The following is a 23,226-nucleotide window of genomic DNA, read 5'->3' on the forward strand; positions in this document are numbered from 1 at the left end:
AGCACTCTTATTCCACAAAAAGACTAAATGGAGATACAGACAGAAATAAAAATAGAGGTTCTATTCCTCTTCCATACATTTAAAGGTAAAAGAAAAGTGTTGGCTAGAGTTGACTTTAAAACATTAGGACCAGATTGACAGTTTTGTCTGTATTGCTACATAGGAACCAATCATTTACAAACAACTAGTAAAAAGTAGTTTCCAGGAAAGAGGAGTCTGAATCTCGTGAGCAGCTGTGAGCCACACTAAACCAAAAATTACAGCAAATTAAATATATTTTTAAACAAAGGGTCCAAGTGAGTGCATCAGCATGGGGAACACCATGATGTACATACTGTACAGCTAACTGCTTAGTATAGCTCTTCATTATTATCTGAATGTAGTGAGACCACTGTATGCAGCTGTACACTTATACCATCCTTGCATCAATTCTTTTTTTTTACGTGCAAACATAAATTTTCTTAATAAGTAAATGACAATAACAACTTTATTTTAGAGGACAAAATGCATGCATACATGAATGTACCCGGGTCTTCTACACAGGTGCATCTCTCACTCTACTCATTCCTTGGTTATTGTGTATTCATAGCAACCACAACCATCCAGGACAGTACTAATTCAGCCATTAATTCAGAATTAATGAGTGTGTGCAAATGCCTCCCATACATTACTATTGTCCCATCATTCCTCAATGACTAAAAGAAGGGGGTGGGCTAACAGGTGAACTGCTTTGCTCTGACTTTACTTTATATTTATATTTCAATATGATCCTATTCAGACAATTAGAATGCACTAAATCATTAATCCTTGCCTATACTACCATGCACTTCCATGGAGTATCGCGGACAGGGGAGCAATGCCAAGAGAAAATAATTTTCATGTGCAACATCCAGATGAGTCTGATCAGGCAAGGCTAATATCTATTGTGACAATGGATATCTATGTGATAAAGGTTCACCCACTTCTGACAAATGTAACAGTGAAAAAATTTGTGTTGTAACTTCCCTTTCATAACAACCAATTATTAATTGATACTACTATTAATTGCTTGTTAGGGCCCCTTAGTGATCCAATAAAACAGGGATTCACAGATTAAGGGTTAAGGTTAAGGTGCTGTTTTACTCAAATTTTAAACTACCAAACCAAGTTTAGAGAAATAAACCAACAAAAATACAAATGACCAAAATCTAATCAAAGAGCAAAGGCTAAAAATAACTTCTTTACTAAATGTTTATATAAACCGGTCTGCTGCATTTGGAATGTACATTTTGTATTACAAATGTATACAGTATGAAAAAGAAAAACTTGAAAATTATAAAAAAAAAGGCCAACAATTTAAATCCATGTAAATTCCAACTATTATTACAGGGGACATATTATTAATGCCTCTGAGAGCCTATTATACAACTGTCACAAAACAGGCAGAACAAATTGAATAAGGATCAAATTAAAGTGGGAGGGGTTTTGTACTACCCTATGCAGCTATATGGAAGACAGGGGAGTACATGGAAGCTGATTAAACAGTGCTAGTTAAAACTGGTGATTGTGAGTTTTTCTTTTCCATGTGAGTTTTTAGTTGTTTTATTTAATAAATCTTGTTTTATGGTTTTATGCCATTCATGTGTCTTCTTACATTAAGTGTTATAAATAGTGAGATGGGAAGTTCTGTGAAGGTGGTTAGACATTTGAGAGATCTTGGAAAGAGGCACAATGGAGCATTTTTAAAATGCGCATTTTCCCAAAATTAGTAATAAAAAAATAAGATCTAGTGATTGACCATTCCCAAGGGGAAACATCATTGGAGATTCACATTAAGCATTTGTTAATGTTTGTATGCACAAACATATGCAGCTTTCATAGAGCTCTCTCTCTCTCTCTTCACATTTTTTCTCATTGATAGATGTATTTGGACACGTTAAAGCACAAATATGCTTAAACACTAATAAGGAGAGACGGGATTGAGGGTATAATTTTATTTCATTTATTTTATTTATTTGTAGAACACTAGTGTACTGTTCAGGAGCAGTGAATACATATATAAGAACAAAATAATACATACGTTCTAATCAGGCACACATATATGATGGTTTCTCACATCCTCCCTTTGCCTAAAATGAATGAAATGATGAGCACTCCATGGTGGTTGTCAACAAATTCTCCAGTTCATCATTCTGTACCTTAAAATGACTCAAATACTTACAGTATACAATCACAGCCTGTTAACTTTGTTTTATTAAACAAAATGCCCTCCAAAGATCAAATAAATTAACAAAGGGCTTTATTAAACATCAAATATTGCCTGTGCTATGTAGATTACAACTAAATGTTTTTCTTGCTCACTCTCCTCTGGCAGGGTATGTACTGTTATCTCACATCTTTATCTTATTAAGATCTTCTGTCAAGGTGTGTTCATGCTCATTGTATTTGTGTGATAGATTTAGCCTTCAAACTGCACTCTACTCCTGTGCAATGTGACACCTGGTACAATGTCCACGATCACTACAGCATCTTCACTTGTCACAATACAGTGCAGACATTAAAGTGACAGCTTCTTTGGGGGTTGAAGTGTTTAGAAAATGTCAGGTACATTATTACATTTTATAGATTAAAAAGAGAAAAGGATTGTTCTTTATAAATGGTTTGATGTATAAATTACATGGTTTGGGTAGCGCTGCAATTATTTTAAAACCAAGATATTCAGAAAATGCTGTTGGTTCTATACTAGAATTCTAGATTGTGTTGACATTACAGCTAACAGTAGTAAGAGACATGGAACCGATTGTACAATCTAAGAATCAGTCAATCCAGTCAAGGAGTATGTAATTCTATTGACAATTAAACAGCTGTGAAATGTTAAATGCCAGCTGTGTTTTTAAGATACCTTTTTTAGCTAGCAAAATTCCTTATTCAACATCTATTCTTCTGTAAATGATCCGATTTAGTAACACAATCACTAATATATCAATTTTTGCCATATATAAACTGGTTAATCCTTCCTAAGTAGTATGAATGTCTACATATACCATATGTACGGTATATTTTTCCATCCTCTGGTATCCAAGTGCGGATGGAAGTAGTGGCAACAACTAAAGACAAAACACATTAAAAAAAAAAGCTGTTCAATAGATGTATTTTTACATTACCAGCAGTTTCTTCACCTTTATTGCCAAACCTCCAACATCATGTCTCCTCCAGAAGCATGTTCACCACCGGTATGCAAATATACATTACATTTTTTTAGCCGTGATACTTTTCGGGGTTCATTTACAAAAGGAGTAGAACGTTCACTTATACCAATGAAGACATATAAATTGTTATTGAAAAATCATTTTTTTGTTTAGATCCCTCTGCGGTTGATTGGGTATAGGAAGTAAACAAAATTTTGTTGGGGTAAGCGAACTTTCTCTTCTATAGCCTATCAATCACTTACAAAAGGATTAAATTGGTTGGACTGTCTCATCCCAAACCCTTGCTGACCTGGTTCACATAATACTGCAAAATGCGTATAGGTCAGGCTGCAGTGAACTGGTTCTCGAACCATGGAACTCAATAGTCTGCATTTCCACAGGTTCTGATTAAAGTAGACCTGTCCTGAGAGAAATAAAGAGATTGTCATTACTGATCTCTCATTCTGAAAATGCTAATTACTTGCCTGTCAGGCTGATCCAATGGATTCAATACTTTCCGAGTCACTGATCTGAAATATTTATGCAGATCAGGTGTTCTGACGTAATTCGCTGCAGGTTCATTTCAAGTCATTTGGAAAAGTAATTGATTTACCAAAGAAGTAGGGACTAGTCGCTTTGTAATGCAAATGTTCCCTGAGCTTAGTGAATAAGATAAAGGTATGCTTACTTTTATTCTCCAATCGTGTCAGCAAAAATAATTTTTTTTTTTTTTTTTTTTTTGCAGATGCTTAAATACTCAAAGAGAACAATGCTTTACCTCATTCACAAACCAAAGGGAAAATTGACTTTAAGTGAACAGTCTCTATTACTTTAGAAAAGCAACCATGTTGACTTACACCATATTTAAGCCAGAGATAGCAAGGCAGATAACATTTTCAGTCAGCAATGACGACCTATATTTTTTTCAGTACAGGTTTCCTTTAAACACAAAGTACTGCCTTACAAGTGATCAACAGCATTAATGTGAAGCAATAGGAATCTGTCAGTGCCACAGACGTAGGTTTATGATTGTTTTTCAGAATTCATATGTGACACTACAGCCAAGCATTGTCAGATGTGGTGGTCTGTACAACATCAATGATTTTGCTAATGATTTCAAATACATTTTCACAACTCTAAAACTCCCATTTTCTCTGCAAGCATGCATATCATTGGTATATTTCACAACAGATCATAAAACTCTGCAATAATAAAAATAAATGTCCAAACAAGCCAAAGGCCAGATCACGTAATGGAGCCTTATTTATTACACCTGAAATAAAGATAGCTCTTATTGTCCCATATCATCATCCAAGCAGAATTATACAATTTCAGAATGAGAGGAAGCATCTGATTGGTTGTTAGAGCCTGCATAGACAATTCATCTCTGAGACAATGATAAAAGAGACCCAATAACCTGAAACCATAACATAGTTTGCTGTACTGGTTTGGGAAAAACTATAGAACTTCAGTGATCACAGTCTCAAGCTTCTGTCTGCCTGCCTACGATAAATTAAATATCTAATAAATGAGCCTTAGTCTAATGTAGTTTATAGAGTAGAAAGAGTGCTATTAAAGCATTAGAAAGATTGTTCTCATTGGCCAATGTAAGCAAAGTTTCACATTTACATGACAGCAGTTCTATTAAACTGTTTTATATTCAGTTTATAAAGACCTATAGATGCAAATAGTCATTTTCACATACATTTGCATCTGCTACAATCTCAAAGCTTTTATTATTCATCCAATCAACCAGAAAAAAATATTTTTGATTGACAGTCAGCTGCAACGCCACAATCCAATAACATAGGCAAGTGGTGGATGTAATGGGCATAAATCTTTAAATGACTAAATCATATTCTATTGAAAAATTGCCAGTTCAGATTTTTTAGTATCACTACAAAAACTAACCAACATAAAATGAAAACCTGTTAAGAATCTTATAGCCTAAGTTGTAATGTACAACATGGAAACCTGGGCAATCGTCCAATCTAATGCAATTAAAATATTCTAATTGTCCTTATTCATTATGTTTAGTATTACACCAACCATGCCATTGAAAAGTGTAACCTTAGTATCATAAAACAAATAATTGTACTATATTCTATATAGGTAATGTAGGACACACAATGACCTATATACTGTTTTCTTGTTATTATAATATTAATGGTTTAATGATACAATGCATCATAATTGGACAAAGAGACAACATGGATGTAAAATCCAAAAACCAGTCACCACAAAGCTACTTATATAATATCATCCTATCCATAAACATTATTATTATTATTATTATTATTATTAATAATAATAATAATAATAATAATAAAGGCAATAATCAATCAAGAAAAATCAGGTAATAATTGATAATATATTGATTTACAATAACTACATTTAAAATGACAGTGAATTTGTTAATAAAAGATAAAAAGTAAATTATATCTTTGACCACCTTAGAATTAAAACACTTTTTCTCATCTGTAAATCGTAAATGTAAATCATGAAAAGTATGAATTCCAATTTTGTTATGCAACATCAAAGCATTTGAACCTATATTGACTCAACATTTCCAGTTTTATGGAGTGCTATGTAAGTGCTTTGTGTGGCTATTACAATCTGTTCAAACAGTGGAATAAAAATTCTGTAATAAAACTCCTGTACAGCACTGGCTCCATGCAGCAGCTGTCGAGTATCTGGAGCAGATAGCTCTGCAAATCTTGTACTCCCAAGAGATTGTGGGACAATTAAATTCACATTTCTGCCAAATCAAAATGGGACAGATGAACAAGCCAAAGGAGAAATTTTAATGTGGGCTTTATATAGCCCGACCCTGACAATATGCTGAAATGAAAAAGTATAGCCCTTTCATGTGATTTAAGAAAACCTAACCTTTAACAGGACAATGGGAAGTCATTGTCAACAAGCAGATGAGTCAGTAGTGAAGGAGTTAATTGAAGTGTACACTGGCTGTTGTCTTCTTGTTCATGTATCACCTTTTTATTCATCATAGTATTTACTATACAAGATGGCTTAATTCCACTTTGTTTTCTACCTTTTTCATTTCACTGTATAGCTATATTGCATTGTGTGTAATTAAAGCTCCCTAAAACCATTATTCAGACTAGCAGTAGCACAAAGATAAAAACGCCTCCAAGCTAAGGGTAAATGAGAGTCAAAGAAAACTATTGTGTTCCTTTTCATTTCATCTCAAAATCCCTTCCCAGAGCTGAATCTAACAGAACAGATGAGGCTGCATTAGGAGCATTCCTGATATAATGGACATTCTGAACAACAATAAAATCTATTAGTAACCATGCATAACTTCTAATTCATTATTTTCCAATTTTAACAATGGCTTGCTGATACATACCATACTGTACTATCATAATTGTTCATTATATTCCATAATATACATGCCAGTGTACTAAAACATGATTATTGCTGTGCTGAGAAACATTAATATACACTAAAAAATTATATATAAAATACATTATGCCATAAACATATCATTAACACTGATATATATATATATATATATATATATATATATATATATATATATATATATATTGCATTCTAAGCTCTGCTGTAACTGGATCTGCAAAAAATTTGTATTCCCCTCACTGTAATACCCTCAGCTACTGGCTTGATCCCCATTTATAAGAAAGAAATGGAGGTATACCTATACACACAAAAGATACTCAGGGGTAATTGTTCTAAAAGAACTTTAGCTGTTCTATCTAATACTCAATATAAGTTATGAATAGCAATTACCTGTCCGGGAAGACATTTATTCCTTAGTAAGGAGGGTGGCTTTTCTGTAATAAAACATAGAAAACATTTTGTATTATATTATTCAGATCAATATGTTTTTATGCAATCAACCAAAACATAGATAATAAAATACAGCGTCTTTTTTAATTCAGTATTATTATCTTAGTCTAAACGCATTCAATAAGCTTTCATTCCAGAACGTATACATATCACACCAGTATCATAAGAGTTACCATTTCTCTTGTTTAATGAGTTTTAAAAATATAACTCTGAGATCTAAACACATTCAAATGATATACAAATGCTGTCATGAATCAAGTGGTCAGACACACAAGCCTAGCTAAAACGCAAGTTTGCGACAGTCATTTTATCACAATCTCACACTAGTTTGTTAAAATCCTCACAGTGCATACTGCAGAGATATCTACTTGCAAAGATCTTCTTGTTCCCATGTATATTTTTGTAATGCAGATGCACTGAATGCAGAAGATAATGTAGGAAAACATATCTAGAATACAAACATGTTTTATGCAGCGATGTATATTCCACTGTATATTTCCCCTGACAGCACAAAGTGTAGTAAATATAAATTCTGAGAACAGTCCCAAAATATAGAAGTGATCCTATCTATCTACAGAGTTAGCTTGCCTTCCTCGCAATATGTAAATATGATTAAAGGTAATGACAGCCTTAACTGATTTTCATCAGTAAAAGAGAATTACAGAGGTTCTGTGGTTTTACCTGGCAAATCTTCCCGGTCTGACAGCTTGTGCAGCGGCCAAGCGTATGATGTCTGTTGAAATACACGGATCTCTCCTTTGTACTGTAGCTTAGCTCTCAAGAAAAAAAAAAAAAATACAGGGGGAGATTTTGTCTGTCAATCTCCTCCCACTTTTCAGTAAACGGATCTCCTTATAAGCACTGCCCATAGAGAAAGCAGAGGGAAGAGAAGGAGGAAAAAAAAAATCTGCTGCAGATACTATTAAATTTTAATGCCAAAATATATCCAAGTCACCTTCGGAAGGGCCTGATCTATAAAATCGTTTGTACTTAGCGTGGCCATTTTAGCCAAGGATCTGGAGGCAGCGGTGCTTTCGGTGGCGTGTGCCCAAGACAGTGTGCTGTTTTCGCTCAGAATGCGTGCAGGTCATTGCACGACAATCCAAAGTAATTAGTGTCTACGTGAATAAAGGGGCACCACTGAAAAGCTTCGAATAATCAACCCATCTGTACTTTGTTGAATGGGCTGTGTCGAAAACCAGCTGCTTGCTTATTCAACAAAGAATGCATGTCTATTATTCACCTTCTGCTGGAGCCTAGAGTTAAGTACCATCTGTGCTGCCATAGCAACATGGCGTTTACATCGAGGGGATAGTAGGGATGAATTTTTTTTTATAAGGGAAGAGAAACTACAAAGCAGGAACCCTGTTTCATTCTTCTTTTACTGTCTTCTCCAAAGCCATCTGTCTTCAACATCACCTTAACAACTATATCAGTTACATTATGGTCTCAGCCACCATTGTTAGCCTTGCAGATAAAGTCACATCACGATTAACCCATGAATGTCCTGTGCGACAGAAGCCTCTGAGTCTGGTACCTGTCTTCCCGTGTAATCAGCCTGTTATGTATGGCAGAATAGCTGGGGAATCGACGCAAGACTTTTATCTCTTTTTAATATGTAATTATGTACATTTCTAATTTGCAGCTATTACTGCAAATATGAGCTCAGGTTAGAACAACATCCATTCTAATAATTATGCTTAATTAATTTAACATTTAAAATACACAAGCAATTCACCGTTGTGGAAATTAGGCTTCGTCATAAAAAGGCAGATAGACTTAAAACAGGACAATATAGAGCTGGTTCGTTAAAAAAAAAAAAAAAAAAACACTGAAAGAAAATGAGTATGTGGACCACAGCAACCAATCAACTTTCAGCTTTTGATCAAAATGAAAATTGCGCTTGGTTTCTTTAGGCATCATCACCACTTTTCTTCTCATTTTCTGTTCCCCGGTTTTAATAAATTGCTTTGTGTTTTTTTTTTTTTGCCTTTATGTTTAATTTTTAATCTGTTAAGGCCCCTGTCAATTTTTCAGGAAGACCCGATCATAAGGTCTGTTCATCCCTGTGGACAGGTGGACGTTTACACTCTCCTACCTCCGGTTCCTATTAGGTTCACTAAAAAAATGGAAGGGGTTTCTGTCCTTTTGCGTTTAGGGGGAGAGGATTGGAGGTGTAAATGGACAGCAGAGTCCGCTTACTCTCAGATGCTCATTAAGCTCTGCAGAAACTGAGTGGACACGGATGTGTCATCCACCCACTCTGCTCTGATCAGTGAGCTGATCCCCTGCTGATTGGAACACAATTCAAGCCTTTTGAAAGGGGCCACATTCAGATCATAAATCATCGATCGTAGGGTTATGATATATATGGGTATACTTTAAATACACTTTAAGGGTCATGCTTAGGTAGAAGGGGATAAGGTTCAGGTTATGACAGCTGTATCTTTGGTACAAGTTGTCCTTAAGGCATGCTCCCACCTCCTGCAGCCCACCAGTAGAAAAGCCTACTTTTATCCTCGATCCAGCAACCTTTGCAAAGCCAAACGTACACTGCACAGTTGTCTGTTAAATGTTAAGGGTTTATATTCAGTTAGATTGTGGGTGAAGGGTTAACTTTAGGGGATGCATTCAATGTTATTGTTAGAGTTAGGGAAACAATAAATGTTAGAGTGATAATAAGGGCTGGGTATGGATATAAGCAGAGGGGTTCTTGGGTGATAAGAGAAATATTCCTCTATAAAGCAACCAATAATATGTAATGGAGGAAATAACCAAGAATACTTACCTATCTCCATATAGCTCATTCTTCATCTTACAAGTTTTTGTTCTGCTTCTTTACTGCCTGGACCAGGGGCGGACTGACCATTTGGAAACTTGGGCACTGCCCGAGGGCCCGGGGTCAGTAGGGGGCCTCATGAGATGCCCCTGGTACCTTTTTCAAAGCCTTTTTTTAGTTTGGGCAAGGGCACAGGGGCCCCATGATCCCCTATTGCCCGGGGGGCCCCATGAGTTGTCAGTCCGCCACTGGCCTGGATCCCCATTCCCATGCCGAAATTTTTAAAATATACATCACTATTCTGTCATACTGCACATGTGCTAGGTGGTGTGCATGATGTCATGTGCCTCATCTTGCGCATGTGTCTTACAACATTACATACAACTGTTAAAATACCATGAGTGTAATTTTGCAGGACACTTGTGTGAAATAGGGTGCATGACATCATTCATTTCATGCTGTGCAAGCGCAGTATGACAATATTGTGAGATCTTGCAGTTTAGGTAAAAGATTTCCCTGAAGGAAATGGTGACATTGTGTTCCAGGGGGCCGCTGTGCTGCCAGGGATATATAAGGGGAAACCAGGAAGTGAAAAACAAAAAAGTATGCAAATTTAAAAAAAAAAAAAAAGGTAATGTTAGGCACGTAGTGATTCCTGAAACCGGTCTCAGTTATTCAGCAAAGTAGATTGAATCCTTTAACCCATAGGTGCCAAACTGGTGGCCCTCCAGCTGTTGCCAAACTACAAGTCCCATGAGGCATTGCAAGATTGACAGTTACAAGCATGACTCCCAAAGGCAGAGGCATGATGGGATTTGTAGTTTCGCAACAGCTGGAGGGCCACCAGTTTACCACCCCTGCTTTAACCTGTAAGTATTTAAAGTAGATATAAATAATTAACTTTTTTTACCTTAATGCATAATATACTTTAAGGTAAAAACCTTCTATGCTGCAGGATCTTCCTAGCTCTCCTTTATACTTACCTAAACCTGATCTCAATTCAATAATGTGCATGAGAGCAGCGGCTCTCTCATCTCCCTCCCTCCTCACTGGGCAGATGAGTCCTTATGAGTGCCCCATAGAAAGTGGTTTTCTATAGGGGCCTTTGCTGAAGAGGAGCACCGTCAGAGGAGCCAGGAGAGCAGGCGAGGGACCTAAGAAGAGGAAGTTTGGGGCTGCTCTGTGTAAAACCACTGCATAAAGTAGGTAAGTATGACGTTTATTATTTTAATAAAAAAAAGCATTGAAGCTTTACTATCACTTTAATGAGCTTCAAACTTCAGCACAGTGGTGTATTTTGGTTTTGTGCCACCCTAGGCAAGACTAAAATCAAGCACCCCCCACATCTAAATTTGTCCCACCCCTTCCTGTTTAAGATCCACCTTTTCATCTGCAAACTTCACTCCTTCATCTTTAGGCTCCACCTCATTCTATTAGAGCTCCACCTCTTAATTTATTCCATTATCTGTGTTATTTGGAGGAATAGTGCCCCATCATTGGTTTCAGTGGAAGAATAGTGCTTCATCACTGGTATCAGTGGAAGGAATAGTGTCCCATCATTGTTGTCAGTGGGAGGAATAGTGTCCCATCATTGTTATAAATGGGATGAATAGTGCCCCATCATTGCTGTCAGTGGGAGGAATAGTGCCCTATCATTAGTGTCAGTGTGGGAGGAATAGTGCCCTATCATTAGTGTCAGTGTGGGAGGAATAGTGTCCCATCATTGGTGTCAGTGGGAAGAATAGTGCCCCATCATTGGTGTCAGTGGGAGGAATAGTGCCCAGTCATTGGTGTCAGTGGGAGGAATAGTGCCCTCTCATTGTTGTCAGTGGGAGGAATAGTGCTCCATCATTAGTGTCAGTGGGAGGAATAGTGCCCCATCATTGGTGTCAGTGGGAGGAATAGTGCCCCATCATTAGTGTCAGTGGGAGGAATAGTGCCCCATCATTAGTGTCAGTGGGAGGAATAGTGCCCCATCATTGGTGTCAGTGTGAGGAATAGTGCCCCATCATTGGTGTCAGTGGGAGGAGAAGTGCCCCATCATTGGTGTCAGTTGGAGGAATAGTGCCCATCATTGGTGTCAGTGGGAGGAATAGTGCCCCATCATTGCTGTCAGTGGCAGGAATAGTGCCCCATCATTAGTGTCAGTGTGGGAGGAATAGTGCCCCATCATTGGTGTCAGTGTGAGGAATAGTGCCCCATCATTGGTGTCAGTGGGAGGAATAGTGCCCCATCATTGGTGTCAGTGGGAGGAATAGTGCCCATCATTGGTGTCAGTGGGAGGAATAGTGCCCCATCATTGCTGTCAGTGGCAGGAATAGTGCCCCATCATTAGTGTCAGTGTGGGAGGAATAGTGCCCCATCATTGGTGTCAGTGGGAGGAATAGTGCCCCATCATTAGTGTCAGTGGGAGGAATAACACCCCATCATTGGTGTCAGTGGGAGGAATAGTGCCCCATCATTAGTGTCAGTGGGAGGAATAGTGCCCCATCATTGGTGTCAGTGAGAGGAATAGTGCCCCATTATTGGTGTCAGTGGGAGGAATAGTGCCCCATCATTGCTGTCAGTGGCAGGAATAGTGCCCCATCATTGGTGTCAGTGACACCAATGATGGGGCACTATACCTCCCACACTGACACTAATGATGGGGCACTATTACTCCCACTGACACCAATGATGCTTACATCGCTGTGCTGACCCCTGCTCCAGCCCGGGCTCCCTCCCTCTCCTATCTACAGCCAGCATACCTGGCTGCAGCAGCACCATCTGCTCTGCCCAGATCCCGGCCGCACGGCACAGGCACTTACCTTACTGATCAGCTGTCTTTCTTCTCTGCCACTCTCCTCCTCTTCACAAGCTCTGGCCGCTCCCTCACTCTGATCTTCTTTCTTGATCCTCGTACTGCTGTTCGGCTACTCCTCTCTGCCTGTGTGCTTTCCCTGAGCTACAGATCCGGCAGCCAATCACCGGCGAGGAGGAGGAGCTTTCAGAGGGAGGGCAGGCTGCCATAGGCCGCCCAGTGATCCCAGGGGTGTGGCTAGATGAGAGTGGTGGCATGTCATCCTGCCCACATCGCAATCCATCCAGAAAATGAAGACACCGGATGGACACCCTCTTTACCCCTCCTCCAGCATTGCCTTCGTGGACCGGATCGAAGTGGGACACGGACACAGGTAAGACACATAACAGCAGCCCCTGTCCTAAGTGTCACATCCGTGGGAAAGGAGGGGGCGGTGTTGCCGCCAAGCCACCCCCCTGAAAAGTGCTGCCCTAGGCAAACGCCTAGTTTGCCTTGCAGCAAATACGCCCCTGCTTCAGCATAAAGGAGTTGAAGTGCTGGTACAATTTTCAAAACAAAAAGGTCATGCAACAATACAAAACCTGATTTCTAATATCTTTGGCCAGTTTGAAGCCGCATGCTGTGCAACACATTTTCAGTGCACACTGTGGGAAAGGGTAGTACTCTTTATACCAATTGTGCTCAGCAACAAAAATACTTCCATTAAAACATGGCTCTGATGAGTTGTATCGATTGCCTCTCCTGGCAAGAATAAACTGATTGTTGTCCTTGGAATGGGTCAACACTATTTTGTTTAATCTATGCATATGTAATTTGGAAGCAACATTTAGCCAGACAGGAAGTGTACAGGAATACATTTTATAGTTTTTAACTGGATCAATTGACTTTCCCACAGTAATATGCTCAAGAGTGCTTGCCAGCTACCCACAATGAGAGGGAATGCTTGAATGGATACGTCATCAAACCCCCAGAGATGAATGGCACAGGAGTGTCTTGCCAGCCTTCTCCTTTATTGACCTGAACTTGTGCAACCTGGCCAAGCCAACCATACATGTTTTCGCACATGGAATGCTTAAAGATACCTACACAAGAACTGGACGTTTTCACTGGGACAGATAGGTACAGGCAGCAATAAAAATATTGTCTGAAGTCCTGTTCCTTGCTACTATAAATGTGTTTTTTTTTTTGTCTGTATCTCTTTAGGACAGATTTTTCCTCACTTCTAGGAAATAGGGGGGATCATTCTCACAAAAGGAGACACAGACAGCAATAAAAAACAACTAACAGAGGCTTTAACCTATTCCTACACTATACAAAACAAAATATGTTTGACTGGTGCTTGACAATAATCTGAGAAAAGAAAGATTTTGCATGCACATACAACTGTCCTGTAAAATCTGTGTACCTTAAAATGAAATTAAACCTGAAAAAACATATTGACCGATAGGATTTCTATGACAGAAGGGACTCTATTGGTCTCATCAGTCATAAACCCTTCTCCCTTTCTCTCAGCTTTTATGTACTTTCAGTCACATATGTGCAGCTCAGTGCACACTTTTGGCACCTCTCTGTGCCGTGATGATGTGACTCCCATGAGCATGCATGGGAGTGACATCATTGTTGGCCAGCCAACCAAGTGGCCCAAGAGTCAGAATCTTGGAAAGACTGGGAGAAGATGACAGTACCTGTGACCAATGAGAGCACTGACAGTTCAGCACTGCAGGGGATTGCTTACCAGGTACTCTGCCATGATGTGCAAATATGCTGTGCATACTAGCACATTGTGGCTACATGTTCCTGGAGTCCAATTTAAAAAAAATGACAGAAATTTAAATCTGCTCTAAATGTTACAAAAATCAGTATAAAAGTAAGCATTTTCAGAGCACAGTACATTGAGTTGATCACCATCACTAGGACTGAATGTGATGGAAAATTTTCATTTTGAGTTCACCTGAACAGGAATAGAGGGAAATCTTCAAATAGGGGCACTTGTTTTAATGACAACGGTCTAAAAAAATTTCCCTTTGTTTTCCTCTAACTTTCTATTGTGTCTACCTGGGGCGGACTGACCATTTGGAAACTCAGGCACTGCCCGAGGGCCCGGGGTCAGTGGGGGCCCCATGAGATGCCCCTGGTACCTTTTTTTTGGCTTTTTTGAGTTTGGGCAAGGACACAGGGGCCCCATGATCTCCTATTGCCCAGGGGCCCCATGAGTTGTCAGTCCGCCCCTGGTGTCTACAGAACGTGAAGAGGAAAAAGTCTCCTCTGTGGGACATACAGGGGTAGATTTACTAAAACTGGAGAGTGCAAAATCTGGTGCAGCTGTGCATAGCAGCCAATCAGCTTTTAACTTTAGTTTGTTCAATTAAGCTTTGACAATAAAACCTGGAAGCTGATTGGTATCTATGCTGAGCTGCACCAGATTTTGCACTCTCCAGGTTTAGTAAATCAACCCCAAAGTCAACAGCAATAAATAAATACATCTGACATGGATTTTAACTATTCCCAACTCTATACATTAAAAAAAAAATGATAAAAGACATACATTTCATATTGCAGAGTTTAAAAAGGATTAAATATATAAGCATTCAACATTCTTGGGAAAAGGAACATATAAGCCACTTGAACCACTTCATTTTTTTTTTCTTTAGAGACGTAACCAATCACTGTGCACCAAAGCGTACATGCCAAGAACAAAATGTATCTTGCTGCAACAAAGAGTAAGATAATGCCTCCATGTCACAAGTGAGCATATAGAAATGTAAGTGTACTGAACTGTGAGAACTCCTGGCTGAGATCCTGGACCTCTGATTCCTAAGAGGGGAAAGTTCTCTCTGCAGTATATGGATTAGTGCAATAGATCTCAACCAATGACTTCATTCAATACCTGTATAAATAACTGCAGCAGCTGAAGCATCAAAGTACAAACAAGAAGCCATGTTGCCATTAATAAAGCCTATAGTATACAATATATCATATATTCTTGTACAATAAGCTGATATATAACAATCATATTTTTAATGCATGTTGACCAAGGAAGGTGAAAAGTATTAAAATATGTTGTTTAATTTGTTACGTTTACATATATACTTTTTCAGGGCTTTTTTTTCTCAGGGAATAGGTGCAGAAACTCTCCCCTTCTGAGTCACTTTTTGTCTCACCCCCCTACCCATCTCAGAGCACCGTTCTTTGGTTTCACCCACTACCCACCTCCCAGTACCACCCCTTTTAGAAAATACAGAGCTAAATATCACTTTGTGGTGCTAAATAATTTGTATGGAATTTGTTAATGATAACAAGAAAAGCAGTAAAATAGATCACTGCAGCCAACAGTGATAGATCCTCCCCAGCAACAATCGATTCCACCCACAGCAACAATAGATTCCACCCCCAGCAACAATAGACCCCTGGCAGCAACAACAGATTTCCCAGCAGCAAACAGCAATATATTCTCCAGCAGCCAGAACAAAAGACCACTAGCTTAATAGTAAAGATCCTCCAGCAAAAATAGACCCCCATCAGCAACAATAGATCACCCCAGCAACAGCTGTCAGTCACACAAAATAGATGCCTTCCAGCAACAATAGACCCCCAGCAGCCAACAACATTAGACCCCCTAAACGGTAGGTCCCTTCCAGCAACACAAACCCCCAGCAACAAGAGACCCCCTACCAGCAACAAAAAACCTCCACAGCAACAATAGACCAGACAAAATACATCTTACCCAGCAACAATAGACCACTCAGAAGCATTAATAGACCCTCCAGCACATGCCAGCAACCCTTGCAATTACATATATTCAGTGCTGGAGGTGCTGGAATCAGTTTTGTATTGGTTTTGTGTAGTGTGTAGTGGATATAAAGCTGCAACATCATGATTGTTAGCAATCCGTGTCCTTCGGCTGACCTAGGATACCTCTGAAGTTATCTCCTATTCACCTGAACACAATGAAAAATTAGATCTGCAGTTTGACTGTACACCTCTCGGTACTTTATCAGAGAACAGAACTTATGTGGTTATAGGTACACGGGTTATAAGGAAACACAATTACAGTGACTGTAGGAAAAAGCAGGTTCTACTGCCAGGTTATTTCTAGGCATAGGCAAGCTCTTACTAACAGTAAAGATTTTACCTCGGGCCTGATTCAGTGAATGTATGTCATTGTATATAGGGCATGGTGATGAATTGTAAGTCTGACTAAACCACTATATGTGAACTTTCTACCACTAAGCTGATCAGCTAAGAGACAGACCAAGATAGCTGAAATGAGCAAGCGTATCAGGAAATACATTAGAGTAGAACTTTCTGTGATGCACAACTTACGCACATAATTATGAACAACCTACACGCACCAAGAAGTGTTTGTATGTACCTCACCTAGAACTGTTTGTATATACCAGACTTAGAGGTGCATGTAAATACCTCACCTAAAGGTGTCTGCACATACCTCATCCAGGGTTGCCTGTACATATATCATCCAGGGGTGTCTTTACATACCTCACCTAGAGGTGTTTATACATACCTCATCCAGGGGTGTCTTTACATACCTCACCTAGAGGTGTTTGCACATACCTCACCCAGGGGTGTCTTTACATACCTCACCTAGAGGTGTTTGTACATACCTCATCCAGGGGTGTCTTTACATACCTCACCTAGAGGTGTCTGTATATACCTCATCCAGGGGTGTCTTTACATACCTCACCTAGAGGTGTCTGTATATACCTCATCCAGGGGTGTCTGTACATATCTCACCTAGAGTTGTCTGTACATACCTCATCCAGGGGTGTCTTTACATACCTCACCTAGAGGTGTCTGTACATACCTGATCCAGGGGTGTCTGTACATATCTCACCTAGAGTTGTCTGTATATACCTCATCCAGGAGTGTCTGTACATACCTCACCTAGAGGTGTCTGCGCATACCTCATCCAGAGGTGTCTTTACATACCTCATCCAGGGGTGTCCTTACATATGTCTGTACATACCTCACCTAGAGGTGTCTGTACATACCTCATCCAGGGGTGTCTGTACATATCTTACCTAGAGCTGTCTGTACATACCTCATCCAGGAGTGTCTGTACATACCTCAGAGGAGTCTGTACATACATCAATCAGGGGAGACTGTACATGTATCATCTAGAGGTGTCTGCCCATACCTCATCCAGGGGTGTCTTTACCTACCTCACCTAGAGGTGTTTGTACATACCTCATCCAGGGGTGTCCTTACATATGTCTGTACATACCTCACCTAGAGGTGCCTGTACATACCTCATCCAGAGGTGCCTGTACATACCTCATCCAGGGGTGTCTTTACATACCTCACCTAGAGGTGTTTGTACATACCTCATTCAGGGGTGTCCTTATATATGTCTGTACATACCTCACCTAGAGGTGTCTGTACATACCTCATCCAGGGGTGTCTGTACATATCTTACCTAGAGCTGTCTGTACATACCTCATTCAGGAGTGCCTGTACATACCTCACCTAGAGGTGCCTGTACATACCTCATCCAGGGGTGTCTGTACTACCTCATCCAGGCGTGTCTGTACATACCTCATCCAGGGGTGTCTGTACATGCCTCCTCCAGAGGTGCCTCCACATACATCACATAGTGGTGTCTGCACATAGTTCATCCAGAGGTGCCTGTAGGTAACTCATCCAGGGGTGCCTGTACAAACCCAATCAGTGGTGCCTGTACATACCTTACCTAGAGGTGTATGTGCATACCTCATACAGGAGTCTCTGTACATATATCTCACCTAGAGCTGTCTGTGCATATCTCATCCAGGGGTGTCAGTATATATCTCACCTAGAGGTTTTTATATATACCTCAATCAGAGATGGCTGTATGTACCTCATCCAGGGGTGTCTGTACATACCTTATCCAGGGCTGTCTGTACATACCTCATCCAGGTGTACATGTACATACATCATTCAGGGGAGACTGTACATGTATCATCTAGAGGTGTCTGCCCATACCTTGTCCAGGGGTGTCTGTACATACCTTACTTAGAGGTGTCTGCACATGCCTCATCCAGGGGTGACTTTACATACTTCATCCAGGATTATCTGTACATACCACACCTAGAGGTGTCTGTCCATGCCTTCTCCAGGGATGCTAGTACATACTGTATTTTATCCAAGGGTATCTGTTCATACCTCACCTAGAGGTGTCTGCACATAGCTCATCCAGAGTTGCCTGTACGTACCTTATCTAGGGATGTCTGTACAACCTTTATTCAGGGATGCTTGAACATACCTCCCCTAGTGGTGTCTGTGCATATCTCATCCAGGGGTACCTGTGCATACCTCACCTAGAGGTGGCTGAATATACCTCATCCAGAGGTGGCTGTATGTACCTCATCCAGGGGTGTCTAAACATATCTTATCCAGGAGTGCCTGTACATAACTCACACAGGTATCTGTACATTCCTCATCTAGGGGTCCCTTTACATACTTTATCCAGGGTCACCTAGAGATGTCTGTCTATACCTTATTCAGGGCTGCCAATACATACTTCATCCAGTGGTGTCTGTATATACCTCACCTAGAGGTGTCTGCACATGCCTCATTCCAGATGAGCCTGTACGCATCTCATTCAGTGGTGACTGTACATACTTCATTCAGGGTTACCTGTATATGCCTTCCTTAGATGTGTCTGTACACACCTCAGCCAGGGGTGACTGTACATACTACTTACAGCGGTGTCTGTACATACCTCACTTAGAGGTGTCTGCATATACCTCATCCAGATGTGCATGTACATACCTCATCCAAGGGTGTCTATACATACCCCACTTAGAGGTGTCTGCATATACCTCATGCAGAGGTCCCTGTATGTACTCATCCAGAGATGCCTGAACATAGCTCATGCAGAGGCGCTTGTACATATCTCTTGTAGGGGTGCCTGTACATATCTCACCCAGGGCCGTGTGCACATACCTCATCTAGATGTGCCTGTGCATACCTCATCCAGGATTGCCTATACATATGTCATCTAGGGCTGCAAGCAAATACCTCACCTAAAGGTTTCTACACATACCCCACCTAAAGGTGCCTGTAAATACATCAGCTAGAGGTGCCTTCACATATGTCACTTAGAAGTATCTGCACATACTTTAACCGAAGGAGGATGTACATACATCATGCTGGGATGCCTGCACATACCTCATCTAGATCTGTGCACATAATTTATCCAGAGATACCAGCACATACCTAACCTAAAGTTGCCTGCAAATGCCTCAACTAGAAGTATTTGCACACACCTTATCAAGAGACACCTGAACATGCCTCACCTAGAGGTACCAACACATACCTCACCTGGAGGTGCCTACAAATACCTCACCTGGAGGTGCCTACACATACCTCTCCTAAAAGTGCCTGTAAAACCTTTATCTATAAGTGCCAGCACATACCTCACCTAAGGGTGCCTGTTTATTCTTCATCTAGAGGTGCCAGCACATACCTCACCTAAGGGTGCCTGTACATACCTCACTTAGAGGTGCCATCACCTAAGGTGTTACCTGGATTGGGCCACAGAGAAATTGCTGTGAAGAATCCATGTTTGCAACTTTCATAATCTGTTCTGTATTATTCTGCAGTGTTTGCATGTTCTATTCTATCTTGAACCTTTGTTTTATTGCTTCTTTGTACCTACTTAGTAAACTTCAAGTTACATTTATTCTCTGCCTGATCATTCTGCAGATTACCTATTCTATTAAATTATAATACACATTAGAGTATAGGAACATCTACATATATATTTAAAAGGTTATGAAAAGTTTCCTTATATCACACAACCTGTGATTTGAATTTAGTGTCCCTTTAACAGTGTGATCCCCTTTGGATAACATATAAAAATCTATTTGTGCAGTTTTGTTTTTTGGAACCCTTTGAATCTGGCTGATTCTTCCATTTACAGTTTCTTGCCAAATTTTCACAGTACGTAGGCAAGCCCTAAACATGAGCAATAACTTGCACTTCCAGCAAACAGCTGCTGGAGATAACCACGCTTTGTGGAGATTAGCACTGTTGACATGTTCTTTTCAAATCCTAGAGGCGGTGAGTCAACCTGTTCATTGTGGGCCATTTGCCACTGACATTACTAGAAGTTGTCTATGAATTAAAAGTGAGACTAAGACTTCAAGGTGGGTTAACCCTTTTTAGCCACAGAGTCACTGTGTGTATGCTTTAAGGCAGCATCATCACTACTGGTATACTCATCTTGACGTCTCGTATAATACAAAAATAATTCCACAGCTGAATGCTATAGACATTTTATTACAGTTGTTAAATGCATTTGTTAAAAAAAAAAATGTGTATAAAATAGCAATTGTCTATTTCCCCTAACATTTTTAAAGTGTTTCTCTAGGCAAATTAAAACAGAAATGACAACCACTTTTGCTGTTAGAGTAAGGTGCACATGGAAAGTCTTTGCACAGAACAAACAAAACATATTTCTCCCATCACACTTACCAGCTATCCAAAAAAACACTCTATAACAATTTACAATAAAAACAGAGATTTTAGTTGCATAACATTTGCACAGCCACACTGTCTATTCAAGGCATAGTGCAGTTACTAACTCTAGTCTATGAGAGCTGGAGCATATATAGCAATGGATTAATTAAGGGCACACTGGAAGTACAGCAAAGCAGTTGAATGCTTCCAGTGGGTCCCTGTGTCTATGCCAGCAAGCTAAAGGAAAAATGGCCCACCCCAATGTATAACTAGCTTTCAGAGTTTTTTTTCCAAGCACACCAGTTAGCAGATAAAAAGAAATGTATTAAAAACAGAGGTTTTAGTTGCACAACATTTACATGTTCCCAGTTTCCAGTGTTCAGGACCTACCAAAATTTGTCCAGGGAAGGAAAACCTTTGAACCAGTGCAGGGTCATGGGTACCCAAGGCTCATTGATGCTCATGGGGAGCGAAGACTGACCCATATGGGCCAATAGAAGAGCTACTGTAGTTCAAATTGCTGAAAAAGTTAAGGGTGGTTATGCTAGCTCACCTGGCTCTTAAGCTCTCACTCAGCTGTAATTGTAGTACCTCTGCACTTGTCACCCAGACCACAGGTTCTTCAATGCAGACAGTTTCACTCTAAAGCACACAGCTCCTCTGCTGGTCTTAGTCCGCAGGCCTTTATCTGTCTCACTCAGCTGCACTCTGGCTCTGGGAGAGGGCTTGGAGTCCTCCTGGACCAATTCCACAGTCAGTGACAGACTGTCACTACTTTAGTACTGTCACTATATACAGTGGGACAAAAAAGTATTTAGTCAGCCACAAATTGTGCAAGTTCTCCCACTTAAAAAGATGAGAGAGGCCTGTAATTGGCATCATAGGTAGACCTCAACTATTAGAGACAAAATGAGAAAAAAAATCCAGACAATCACATTGGCTGATTTGGAAAGAATTTATTTGCAAATTATGGTGGAAAATAAGTATTTGGTTACCTACAAACAAGCAAGATTTCTGGCTCTCACAGACCTGTACCTTCTTCTTTAAGAGGCTCCTCTGTCCTGCACTCATTACCTGTATCAATGACACCTGTTTGAACTTGTTATCAGTATAAAAGACACCTGTCCACAACCTCAAACAGTCACACTCCAAACTCCACTATGGTGAAGAGCTGTCGAAGGACACCAGAAACAAAATTGTAGAACTGCACCAGGCTGGGAAGACTGAATATGCAATAGGGAAGCAGCTTGGTGTGAACAAATCAACTGTGGGAGCAAGAATTAGAAAATGGAAGACATACAAGACCACTGATAATCTCCCTCGATCTGGGGCTCCACGCAAGATCTCACCCCGTGAGGTCAAAATGATCACAAGAACGGTGAGCAAAAATCCCAGGACCACACGGGGGGACCTAGTGAATGACCTGCAGAGAGCTGGGACCAACGTAACAAAGGCTACCATCAGTAACACACTACGCCGCCAGGGACTCAGATCCTGCAGTGCCAGACGTGTCCCCCTGCTTAAGCCAGTAAATGTCCGGGCCTGTCTGAAGTTTGCTAGAGAGCATTTGGATGATCCAGAAGAGGATTGGGAGAATGTCATATGGTCAGATGAAACCAAAATAGAACTGTTTGGTAGAAACACAACTCGTCGTGTTTGGAGGAGAGAGAATGCTGAGTTGCATCCAAAGAACACCATACCTACTGTGAAGCATGGGGGTGGCAACATTATGCTTTGGGGCTGTTTCTCCGCAAAGGTACCAGGACGACTGATCCATGTACAGGACAGAATGAATGGGGCCATGTATCATGAGATTTTGAGTGCAAACCTCCTTCCATCAGCAAGGGCATTGAAGATGAAACGTGGCTGGGTCTTCCAACATAACAATGATCCCAAACATACTGCCCGGGCAATGAAGGAATGGCTTCATAAGAAGCATTTCAAGGTCCTGGAGTGGCCTAGCCAGTCTCCAGATCTCAACCCCATAGAAAACCTTTGGAGGGAGTTGAAAGTCTGTGTTGCCCAGCGACAGCCCCAAAACATCACTGCTCTAGAGGAGATCTGCATGGAGGAATGGGCCAACATACCAGCAACAGTGTGTGCCAACCTTGTGAAGACTTACAGGAAACGTTTGACCTCTGTCATTGCCAACAAAGGATATATAACAAAGTATTGAGATGAACTTT

At 40.3% G+C, this 23,226-nt stretch overlaps 1 long non-coding RNA gene across 2 annotated transcripts in view; it reads right to left on the minus strand.

The window, feature by feature from the left end:
- The window catches only part of LOC149445221 (uncharacterized), an 86,140-nt gene extending 77,953 nt beyond the window's left edge, over positions 1-8,187 (minus strand). Inside the window, exons 1-2 of one of the 2 annotated variants that reach the window (XR_016306433.1) lie at positions 7,683-8,187; positions 6,942-6,985 (exon numbers count right to left, since the gene is read on the minus strand). This is a non-coding gene — a long non-coding RNA (uncharacterized LOC149445221). The remainder of the gene's footprint in view (positions 1-6,941; positions 6,986-7,682) is intronic. The other variant, XR_016306432.1, reaches the window with a different exon arrangement.
- Between the last annotated feature and the right edge of the window lie 15,039 nt (positions 8,188-23,226).

Source organism: Staurois parvus, unplaced genomic scaffold, assembly GCF_062004578.1.
Source record: "Staurois parvus isolate SC_StPar_1 unplaced genomic scaffold, SC_StPar_1.0 ptg000738l, whole genome shotgun sequence".
In the NCBI taxonomy this organism is placed as follows: domain Eukaryota; kingdom Metazoa; phylum Chordata; class Amphibia; order Anura; family Ranidae; genus Staurois; species Staurois parvus.